This window comes from Chiroxiphia lanceolata, chromosome 3 (assembly GCF_009829145.1).
Source record: "Chiroxiphia lanceolata isolate bChiLan1 chromosome 3, bChiLan1.pri, whole genome shotgun sequence".
NCBI classification, from domain to species: Eukaryota; Metazoa; Chordata; class Aves; order Passeriformes; family Pipridae; genus Chiroxiphia; species Chiroxiphia lanceolata.
In genome coordinates this window covers 45,698,827-45,709,670 of record NC_045639.1, presented here as the reverse complement: position 1 = coordinate 45,709,670, position 10,844 = coordinate 45,698,827, and the positions used below count along the sequence as shown (strand labels likewise).

The 10,844-nt window shown below is 39.5% G+C and overlaps 1 long non-coding RNA gene across 1 annotated transcript; it reads left to right on the top strand.

Moving 5' to 3' along the window:
• The first annotated feature begins 349 nt into the window (after positions 1-349).
• Positions 350-4,670, top strand: LOC116785210. The gene is made up of 3 exons (XR_004356423.1): positions 350-460; positions 564-629; positions 4,560-4,670. It is a non-coding gene; the product is annotated as an uncharacterized LOC116785210 (long non-coding RNA).
• Positions 4,671-10,844: the final 6,174 nt, after the last annotated feature.

Sequence of the window (10,844 nt, the reverse complement as noted above, 5' to 3'; positions counted from 1 at the left end):
GAGGTTGTAGCCAGGTGAGGGTTGGTCTCTTTTCCCAGGCAACTATCAGTAAGACAAGAGGGCATGGTCTTAAGCCCTGTCAGGGGAGGTTTAGGTTAGATATTAGGAAAAAATTCTTTACAGAAAGGGTAATGGGCTGCCCAGGGAAGTAGTGGATTCACCATCCCTGGAGGTTTTTAAGATGAGACTGGATGTGGCACTTAGTGCCATGGTCTAGTAACCATGGTGGTGTTGGACCAAGGGTTGGACTCGATGATCTCAGAAGTCCCTTCCAACCCAGCTGATTCTATGATTCCTTAGCAATAGCACTTGCATCTTTTCCCAAGGACCCCTTCTCTGCTTCTTCCCAGCTCTCAACCCTGATTCCACCACCTCTTTGTAATGTCAAAGACTCTGTAATGATACCAGCTCATTAGCAAGTAGGGAAAACAAAAGAAATGGAATGACATCCTCTTAATCAGTATTATAGGAGTTTTCTTCCTCTCACCAGGAGAATATTAAGATTTGTATAATTGTTAAAAAAACATAATTAAAAAAAAAGTAATTCATGATCTCTTCCACAGACTAGACTCTGATATGCTGCTGGTGTTTTACAAGATGAGGAAACACACTCATTGCCAATTGTGAAGGTAAGGGCACCTTGTGAAGTGCTTTGGAAGCTGCACCAAGCCGACAGTGTCTCCAAGGGGATAAAGAAGGGGTGTATCTGCGTCCTGCTTTTCCTGTGCCAGTTGATCACAATTCAGCAATGCCAGTTCCTGTACTAGCCTTGTAGCTCGGAAAAGGATTCTTGTCAGCCCATTCCATTACACAACTCACAGCACAGTTGTCCTGAGGATTATGCTCTTGTCACTGTATTTGAAATGGTTTCCTTTAAAGAAAGAAGCACCCAAAATTCACGAGCTTCCCTTGGGGCCATCTCCAGCAGCATCTAAGCATTAAAAATGAAATTGATTTCATTTTAGAAATAAAATCAAACTTTTAGCTCCAAGACCGAAAAACAAATTACAAATAAAACATAGGACCTCACACCAAGATACAAAATTGTACTTAGAAGACAACACTTCTAAGGTCTCAACTCTCATGTCTAATTTCCTGAGATGCCAGGATAGGGATATTTGCAAAATAATCTAACAGTTGTTTAGAGAACTGCATATCTTAAAGAGTTGCACTGATTTACACACTACAGGAAGTGTTGGTGTAGGACACTACCTGCCAGAAGAGACCAACCTTCCACTTTAATGTCATAGCAACTAGCATGGTAAGAGAGTGCCTCTTCTAAGCTGATACCCTAAACTTGTAGCCAGTGCTCTCAGTTTCACCCCTTTGTGGTTTGGATTTGTTGAGGAGAAGGGGACTGAGTCAAGTTAAGGGCAAGTTTGGGTTCAGGGCTATCTCAGCTTCCACTCTGATGAATCACTGGCCCCATGGATGCAGAGTGGGGCATACAGCAGTGCTTCCATTGTCCCAGTCTGGCAGCTTGCCATGTCAGCACGGGCCCACAGTCCCAACAAGTCCTCACTGGCCTGGCAAGGGTAGATAGCAGAGTGAAAGGTACTACATATCCACATATAGACCATAGGCATCTTTGGGGATCCAGGAAGAAAGCTGAGAAAGAACCAAGATACCTCCTAAGCTATCCTCTGGTTCTGTGAACAAAAGGAGGTGGTATATTTTGGCATAGAACTGCTTGCTTCACATTCCAAAGTGCTACCTGATCACACACACAAGCATGCATAGATTATTTAATCAGCGATTCCACCTGAAGAAAGAGAACAAATGAACTGTTGAAACATCTAGGACTTTTTCACACTCTTTCAAGATGTTCACAGGGGAGGAAAAGATAAACACTGAAAAAAACAAAGGGAAGTGAAGAGAAGGGCTGTGGGAAAGTTTCAGAAAGGAATAAAATACAGGTTTCAAATATCTTAACACTGCTTTGGGACACTTAGGCTCCTGGAAGGTATCTACTTGACATCAGTTAAGATTGCCCCAGTGTGTGCATGGCACTGAAGGCGGAGGAGAGTAAATTAACTGACAAAGCAGCAGTAACCTCTGGCAGGTCTTCTATTCCATTTAGATGCCAGTGTTTAGCACTTGAAATATCTTTTCACCCAAATAAACAGCATCAGGTTTTATTTTGAGAAGGACAAGACCCAAAGACGAGGCTATGAGAACACGTCATCTAGCTCAATCTATGTGTCATCTTTACATTGCCTGTCTTGCAACCAACATTTCTGCACTTTAATAGATAATAATTGTTCAGCTTAAAGGCTTCTTCTTTGGCTTTGCTCTTGAATAGTCTAATATGCTGTCAAGCGCAGCATGTCTTTCAGGAACTAAAATTCAAGAGAGCATTAGAACACTTACCCCAGTGCACAACTGTAAATGCTAGTCAAGCCAAAACAATCTTCACTGCTTCTGCAGTTATGCATGAAAATGCAGGTCTGATGGATGCAACCCTTTTTAAGTCATGCAATACCTTCCAAACCCTCTTCTGTAAATTTTTTGTGATACACAGCAGCTTGCGTTTGTCTATAAAGAAAGTGTTCCTCATGAGTATTCCTCAAGAACCTTATTTCTGAGGTACCTTGGGATTCTCAAGTCTACAAAAGGTAGCCTATTTACTCTGTTAAATGGTTTGTTGAAGCTTCAACCAAGATCTGCTAAACAAAAAACTTCAGTTGTACTGAGTAAAGAAAAAGCAGTATTACCAGTGCACTAACATTTAAGCATTAATTAGACATGATTGGAACATGGAAACATTTAAAATAAATGCTCTTTGTGGTATTACTAAATGTTAAATTTTATGCATACTAAATCATTTTGTAGACTGATAAAATAACTTCTTTCTGTGGCCTAGGAGATGCATAATTAATATATTTTTTCTAGCCATCAGTGTTTAATTATTAAAAAGTTTGACTAACATTTAGATGGCAAAAGCATAAAAGCCTTTTGAAAAAGCCTAACATTTATGTTAAGAATAGGACTGAAATATTTTTACTAGAAATTTTTTATTATCATTTATTTTAAAGTAGCATATACTCATCTCTTTAGGTTCTTCTGAAATCTGGGGTAAGGAGAGGGTTTTAATTTCTATTCTCTAGTTTCTCCTTATAATATATATATATAACTCAAGTATTTTCTTCTTACATTGACAAACTAGGTGCAAGGAAGAACTAATTAAATATGAGAAACTAACTTACAATATAACTGGAATTTTTATGTTTAGGTTGTCTTTGTATTTGATACCAGCCAAAACTGAGACTTTTAACAATAGTAACACTTTTCATTACAGATTGATAAATATAAAATAAATCTATAAATATATAAAATAAATAAAACGTAAATTTTTTAAGAAAATAGGAAAAGTTCATACAAACTTGCATTGACAAAAAGAGAACCCAGAACAGTGTCTTGATGGGAGTTACAGAAGGAAATCCTGTAGGGACAGTACTGAACACACATGTGAGTGACACTACAGCTTACATCATACAGCGAACAAAAGCCTTCCATCATTATTGCAGCTTGGTATACATCTCTATTGAACACCTATATACTCATATAATGAATTTTATAATATCACTGGTGTATCACTGCCTTTTCTGGTTCCTATATACTGAAAACATTGAGCAAAATTAAATTGCTAGACATAAAACAACAAGGCCGTGGATAGATGTTCTCCAATAACTGTAGTATGAATTTCTAGTCTTGCCTTCACACACCAGCCTGCTGGTGGCACATGACAGCCCATAGCACAGGCAAGCAAACAGAGCATCAGACCATAGACAAGCAAACGGAGCATCAGCCTCCAAGCTTTACGTTTAAATGCAAGCAAACAGGCACACAGGCAGGAGTCTCAAGACAAGGAGAAATGAGCGCTCAGAATCACAACTGATGGCAGCCCATTGGTCACAGGCCATGGTAGCCCAGCTCTTGTTGAGTTTCTGGTAGGTATTATAGAAGTTTTAAGGAAAATTACAATCAGACATTTGAAATAAAGCAATGGGGTCACTTCAAAGTGATGGAGGAGAGCACTGGAACTGCTCACAAGTACCAGTGCTAACAGGAGACAGCACAAAAGTACTTGCCCAAGAACTTAAAAAATTAGGATGAAAGTGTCTGGCACTTCTGGCTTCCAGATGGGAGATGGAAGTTGAGCTCTTGGTGCTGGGAGGAAGGACAGTTAGGCCCTAAGAGAAAAACTATGGCTTATATTTCACATGACAGGGAGAAGAGCAGAGTGATGACAAATGATGTGCAGTACAAACAATGACTGCAGCAGGAGTACATAGTTGTATCTTAAATGGAAGGAGAAAACACTGAGTCCTTGGAAATTGTTTGATATGGAAAAGCGAGAGCAATTATGGGGAAAATATAAGTGGAACTTATATTTTCTTGAAAGTGGAACTTTCTGTGGAAAGAAGACTCAAGTTAAATGACTGTATAACCCAGGAGTACAAATTTCAGTATAAAAAGAAAGAAACAAAATGCATCTCTGCAGTAGCTTTCTTGTTGCAGGCTAAAAGCTGATTCTTCTTTTTCCCTGATTTCCAAAGCATCACAGCACCACCATTTCACAGGAGTCTAGTAAGAATCAGTCCAAGCTTGAATATACGCAACAGGATCACTGTTGCTTCCCAAAAGGTTTTTCTGGAGCTTTCCTCCCCCACCCTCTGAAGGAATAAAAAGATGAATAATGTAATCAACAGCAATTCATTTCCTTGAAATTTAGCAAATAAGCAGAAAATATGTACTGTGGGGTAAGGTACTTCAGAAAAAAAATTATTCTACAGAAGCAAACTGGAATTTCCTCTGTTAATGAAAATTTTAAATGCATAATGCTCTACAGATATACAGTTCAAATGCTGTTCTTCAGGGGATATATCGTGATAGGAATGATGGAGTCCAAAACCATTAATGAGGATTCTGGTTGAAGCGTACAGACTTCATGAAACAATTGTTTAAATAAATGTGAAATTGCTAGCCAGGAAAGTTTAACTCCCATCCAGAAATCAATTAAGTACCACATTAACTAAATGTGCATGCAACTTGTTCCACTAAAAGCAATGTGTGTTCTTACTGAGTAAAAGATCCCACTGCATTTGCTCTCCTGAAAAACACCACTGATGACAATTCAAAACAGGAATTAGTTCTTTTTTTTCTGTTCCACAACTGTTCTCTTGCCACCCTGCTACACCCTACCTGGCAGTATGGTGTTGCCAAAGGATGGTTTCTCACTAGTTTCTCAGTGGTAGAACCTGAGCCTGCCATGTCCACCCAAAGTGTCTATAGAACTGTCAGAAAGTCTTGAAGATTACTCCCTGGGTTGTGTGACTCCAGGACAAAATTCACCTACCATCACAGAAGGTTACAAAGACCAGAAGATAATTGAAAATACAAAAACAATTTAAAAAAAAAAAAGTATTCAAGTTTCTACCCAGTACCCATGTGCTTTAGATGCAGAAGCCATAGTCAGCAAGTAAAACATGAAAGCAGGGGAGGACACTGCTACATTGGAAAAGAAGAAAAATGAGAGAAAAATAATCAAATTGGGGAAAAAAATAAAATACTGATTCAGAGGCATTTACAGTGGGATTTCCCACCATAAAGGCAGAATCTGATATGTCTACTCTTCAGAGATTTTTTGCAATTCCTTAGTTAAGCCCAGCAAAAAAAAGAAAACAGAAGAAATCGGAAGTAAACCTGTGGTTTGGTAGATTTTTGCATTTATTCTTTATGAGCATCCACCAGTGAATAAAACTCAGACTCTACTTACTAAAGAACAAACTCAGCATTTAAAAATTAAACTGTTACCTTTAGAAATGCAGTTCAACTCTGATGAACTGAAGTACTCCTTTCTTTCTGAAAGGCACTTTGTATCACATCTGGATATCACAGGCTAACTACTGTCAAGTCAGAAGCATAAAAGAAAGGACAAGGAATATCACAGATATGAGTGTTCCAGTGCAAGAGAAAGATTTCATACTTTTGAGTGTGAGATAGAAGTTTCATACCTCAGATCAATGTGACCTGGCTCAGAGTATTGATACAATTCATTACAAATGCTACTCCACAAAAAAGTTGCTCAAATACATTATTTAATCCTGAGCTTTGTCTTTGACAAGTTGATCTTCATAACCAGTTGGCTTACAACACTGCAAAAAGATATGTGGACACCTTCTCCATGTGAATAGTAGAGGTAACAAACTCAAAATTCTTGTTTTGTAAAAATGCAGATGTTTCACCACAACTCAAAGGAAAATAAGTTTTTTCCTATTCTCATACATTTCAGTACAGGTGACCAGAAATACACTACAGACTTTACTAAAGCTATCTGCGACTTAGGCTGATTTAACACAAAAGCTAAAATATTTTTCTCACTGGTTAATAAGGATTGAAACATTTGTTTCTTCTCAATCAACATCTGTTTCCATTGTTGTGAAATATTTTGACAGAACCATTTGATTTTTCATTACAAAGAGGGGAAAACATGAAAAGGAAGACAAGGAAGACATTCCATTATTTCCTATAGAGTAGCCTCCTTGATCATTCAAGCTAGCATTTTAATGTCTGAATAACACCTCTTGATTTTTAACTTTGAATAAAGTCTTAGAATACGGTTAAACCCCAAATAAAAAATTACTGAAAAATCTCCAACCAGCCAAACTTCTGGGGGTAGAAACACAAAATTTCTGAGGCTTCACAGAGTAGCCCAGACCTAATCCATATCCTGAAATAGATGCAATATTATTTTACATTTAGTCCAAGAGCAAAGACCTGCAAATCTTTACAGGGAGATTTCCTATGAAGCCAGGAGTGTTTTTTTCCAGTCATGACTAGAAGGCAAGTTCCCTGATGATACAGGTCAACAGCAAATACGATTTCTGCTTATTGCAAACACCAGCCTCTGCAGAATATTAGAGACTCTGCAGTAAAACTAAATAGTAGCTTTAGATGTAAAAGTGTGAGTAGTGTCCTTTTCACTCCATTCTTCAGATGTCTTATGGGTTTTGCACACACACTCTGTACAGAAATATCTAAGCCAGTTCAAGGCCTTCTAGAAGGACAGTTATCTTTGCTTGTTATTCAGCCTACACTTGTCTTCACTTGAAAGAAACAGCTATCTTGCTTAGGCAGAATATCACTTAAAACAGTTATCAAAGGTCCATCTCCAAACTGAGCTTTGGCATTCCTAAGAGTATGAAAATGACAATTCTCAGTTAAATCAGAAGTCCACCTAGTCCAGTGCCTTGTCAGTAACAGTGGCCATGAACAGACGCCTTGGAAATGATACAAGAAAAGAGGAAGAATGTGTGAATCATAGCATCTCTCATGCCTTTTCACTGCTCATGGTGGAGGAGTTTCCCAACCACCTGTGGGGTCTAAGTCAGTTTCTCATTGTATGTATCTCTCAGAAACCTGTCTTTTCTCCTGACCTCCATGATATCCTGTTACTTAGCTTACATATATCCTTTTGTTTCACAAAGATTCAATTCTACAAGAGATTTCTTAGCTTGGATTCTTACTAATTTGCCTAGCATTGAAAGGATGGCATTACTACCTCTTGTAATTGGAACTCATTCAATTAAAACTAAATAACTTGTTAATAAATAGGATACTGCAAAATACAAGTGAATAAGGACAGCTACTTAATTAAACAGATGGTAAGCTGTAACATGGATATTTCTTTGACGCACACCTGCAGTTTGGATGTGAAGTAATTTCTCCACTTATAAAAATATATGAGTTAATAATTTTCAAGCTATTAAAGAAACTGTTACATAAAAAGTATTGATTTTGTTGCTTTTCTTGTCTTCTTTGTTATTTCTTTTCCCCCTAAGGAGTAAAAGATAATTTTTTAGAAAGTGAAAAAATTTTTCCTGGAGAAGCTGGCAGGCCACGGCTTGGACGGGTGCACTATTTGCTGGGTTAGAAACTGGCTGGATGGCTGAGCCCAGCAAATGGTGTTGCATTCAGTTGACCACCACTCACTAGTGAGGTTCCCCAGGGCTCAGTACTGGGCCCAGTCCTGTACCCTCAGTAAATCTGCAGACACTACCAAGTTGAGTGGGGTGTTGTTCTGCTGGAGGGTAAGAGGGCTCTGCAGAAGGATTTGGGCAGGCAGGATCGATAGGCCGAGGCCAATTGTATGATGTTCAACAAGGTCAAGTGCCTGGTCCTACACTTCAGCCACAACGAGGAGGTTCAGGGGACACCTTATCATGCTCTACAACTACCTGAAAAAAGGTTGTAGCAAAGAGTGGGTCAGTCTCTTCTCCCAGACAGCTAGTGACAGAAAAAGAGGACATAGCCACAAGCTTCATCAGGGGAGGTTCAGGATGGATATCAGGAGGAATTTCTTCATGGAAGCGGTTGTTAAACTTTGGAATAGGCTGCCCAGGCAGGTGGTGGAGTCAACAACCCTGGAACTGTTCAAGATATGACTGGGTGGTCTAATTGACAAGGTGGTGATCAAAGGTTGGACTCAACAATCTCAGAGGTCTTTTCCAACCTAAATGATTCTGTGATTCTCTATTGGAAAGGGAATTTTCTGCCTCACTTTTTGACTTATACAAAGCCTGACTCTACAGCTCTCACTCATGTGGATAGGACTTACAAAAACTACTCCTTGGGTGATGACACTTATCTCTCTTCCTCCCTCATCACCATACAAATGCGATTTATGGTAACCGCTATGAAAACTGCCCTTTAGGACCTCTAATAACAGACTATACCACCTGTGACATAAAATGCTTGAAAACATTACTGCTACTTGAATTGGTCTTTCCTTTCATTTTGAGCTTCATTTTCAGCAAATGTAATCATCCATTCCAGGCTTTAGAACATTAACTTCTCTGACTTGCATTTTTGATATTAAAAAATCCCCATCAAGTTTAAACATGAGTGTGGGAAGGAATCGAAAAAAGATTTTAATTGTACTCAGTCCCAGGTCAGTAATAAGAACTGCTAAGGGCAGAGATACCAAGAGAGAATAGGAAAAATGGCTATGGCTGGTGAATGGTACCTTAGACCAGCAGTCTGGAGCATAATAGCCCAAATACTATTTAGTAATTGCTCTCTTTGCCTGTAGAGTTTCATTTCTTTTATATATTTCTTGCCCTTGTAATATCTTTAAACTAGCATCCGAAAAAACATCACACCGTATTGCCACTCAGAAGCTAGGTCAATTCTACTACATGCTAATTTTAATGACATGGAAAGGCATAAGCTATCTGCCTGTGAGCTGCTAAAGCCCGCATGCATACGCAAGTGATCACCACTACAGTTCTGACACTTCTCTTTATGCTAGACATGGTGAGAATACTGCAGTGACAGTATTTATAAAGGAAATTTGCAAGTTTTTTAATGGAATCCATGGGGTCTGTTTACATATATATTAGAGAACAGACTTTTACAGGGGAAGGGAGGAGGGGAAAGATATAAAATTCACCAGAAAGCTGAAATTTCCAGTCTGTACCAAAATTGAAACTGTTTTCATGCAGATGTTGCCTGCTGGGAGATTTAATTAAGTGACTTAGGGGTATCCTCAACAGACAACTGTGCTCCTTGGCCAGATTGCTTCAGTTCCCAGTGTATTCTGCCATTTCCACACATAACAAGTATTTGACCTTTATCAGTTGTGGGGTCTTATTTCTGTGGAATGTCCATACTGAAGAAAAAGTGAATGAGAAACAACACTACAGCATCCTGGGACATTGTTGCTGGACTGCTGAATAGCTAGCTGACAGCATGAATTTTGAGAAGAAAGTTTCAAGTTTTCTCCTGAGAGCAGTCACTTTTCATGGACCAGCACATAATTGAGTCAAAACCAATGTTTCAAGAAAAAGAATTTACTTGTGTCTAACATATACACAAAATAAAATTCTTCTCTCTTAGAGAGCATCCCTGGGTTTTGTAACAACATTGGTGGGCTGGAGGGAGTGGAAGGAAGTAATTAATCTTGTTGTCAGGTCTTGGGGGAAAAAAAGAAAAAGAAAGGTTAGCCCAGTGCAGACTACTGTCATAATGCTTGGGCATCACTGAAGTCCCACATAAAACATCAGCAGCAGTTTTGAATGTCTAGTGGTCCTCTTCAGATGGGTAAAAATTACTCTCAAGTAAGATGATAACATAAATATCAATACCTGTATTATATATCATGGTTATGATATATAATGGTATATATCATAGCACTATCAGTTTTCTTTCCCTTATTGCTCTGTGGCCTCATTGTACAATTTAGTATCACGTAGTAAAGGTGTTCATTGCAATAACTACATTGGAGGCTGTAGTGGGTTTCTGTGGCTAGGTTTTGGCAGCTGAGGGTGCTACAGGGGTGGCTTCTGTTGGCAGCTGCTAGAAGCTTCCTCTGTCTAGTGAAGCCAGTGCTAGCCAGCTCCAGGACGGGCTTTCTGCTGCTGACCAAAGCCGAGCCAATCAGGAGTAATACTAACACCTCCATGATAACATATTTAAGAACAGAAGGTTGTTGCGCAGGTGAAAATTCCAGCCAGGGAAGAGCAGAGTGAGAATATAGGAACAACAAGGTAGGCACCAAGGTCAGTGCAGAAGGAGGGGCAAGAGGTGATCCAGAAGCTGGAGCTGAGGACCCTGCAGCCTGTGGAGCAGACCATGGTGGAGCAGCTGTGCCCTTGTAGCCCGTGGAGGACCATCGGGGTGCAGAGACCCACCTGCAGCCCATGGAGGAGCCCATGCTGGAACAGGTGGATATCCGAAGGAGGCTGTGACCCCGTGGGAGACCCAAGATGGAGCAGGGTCCTGCCAGAGACCTGCAGCCCGTGAAGAGGGAAGACCACGCTGAAGCAGGCTTTTCCCTGGAA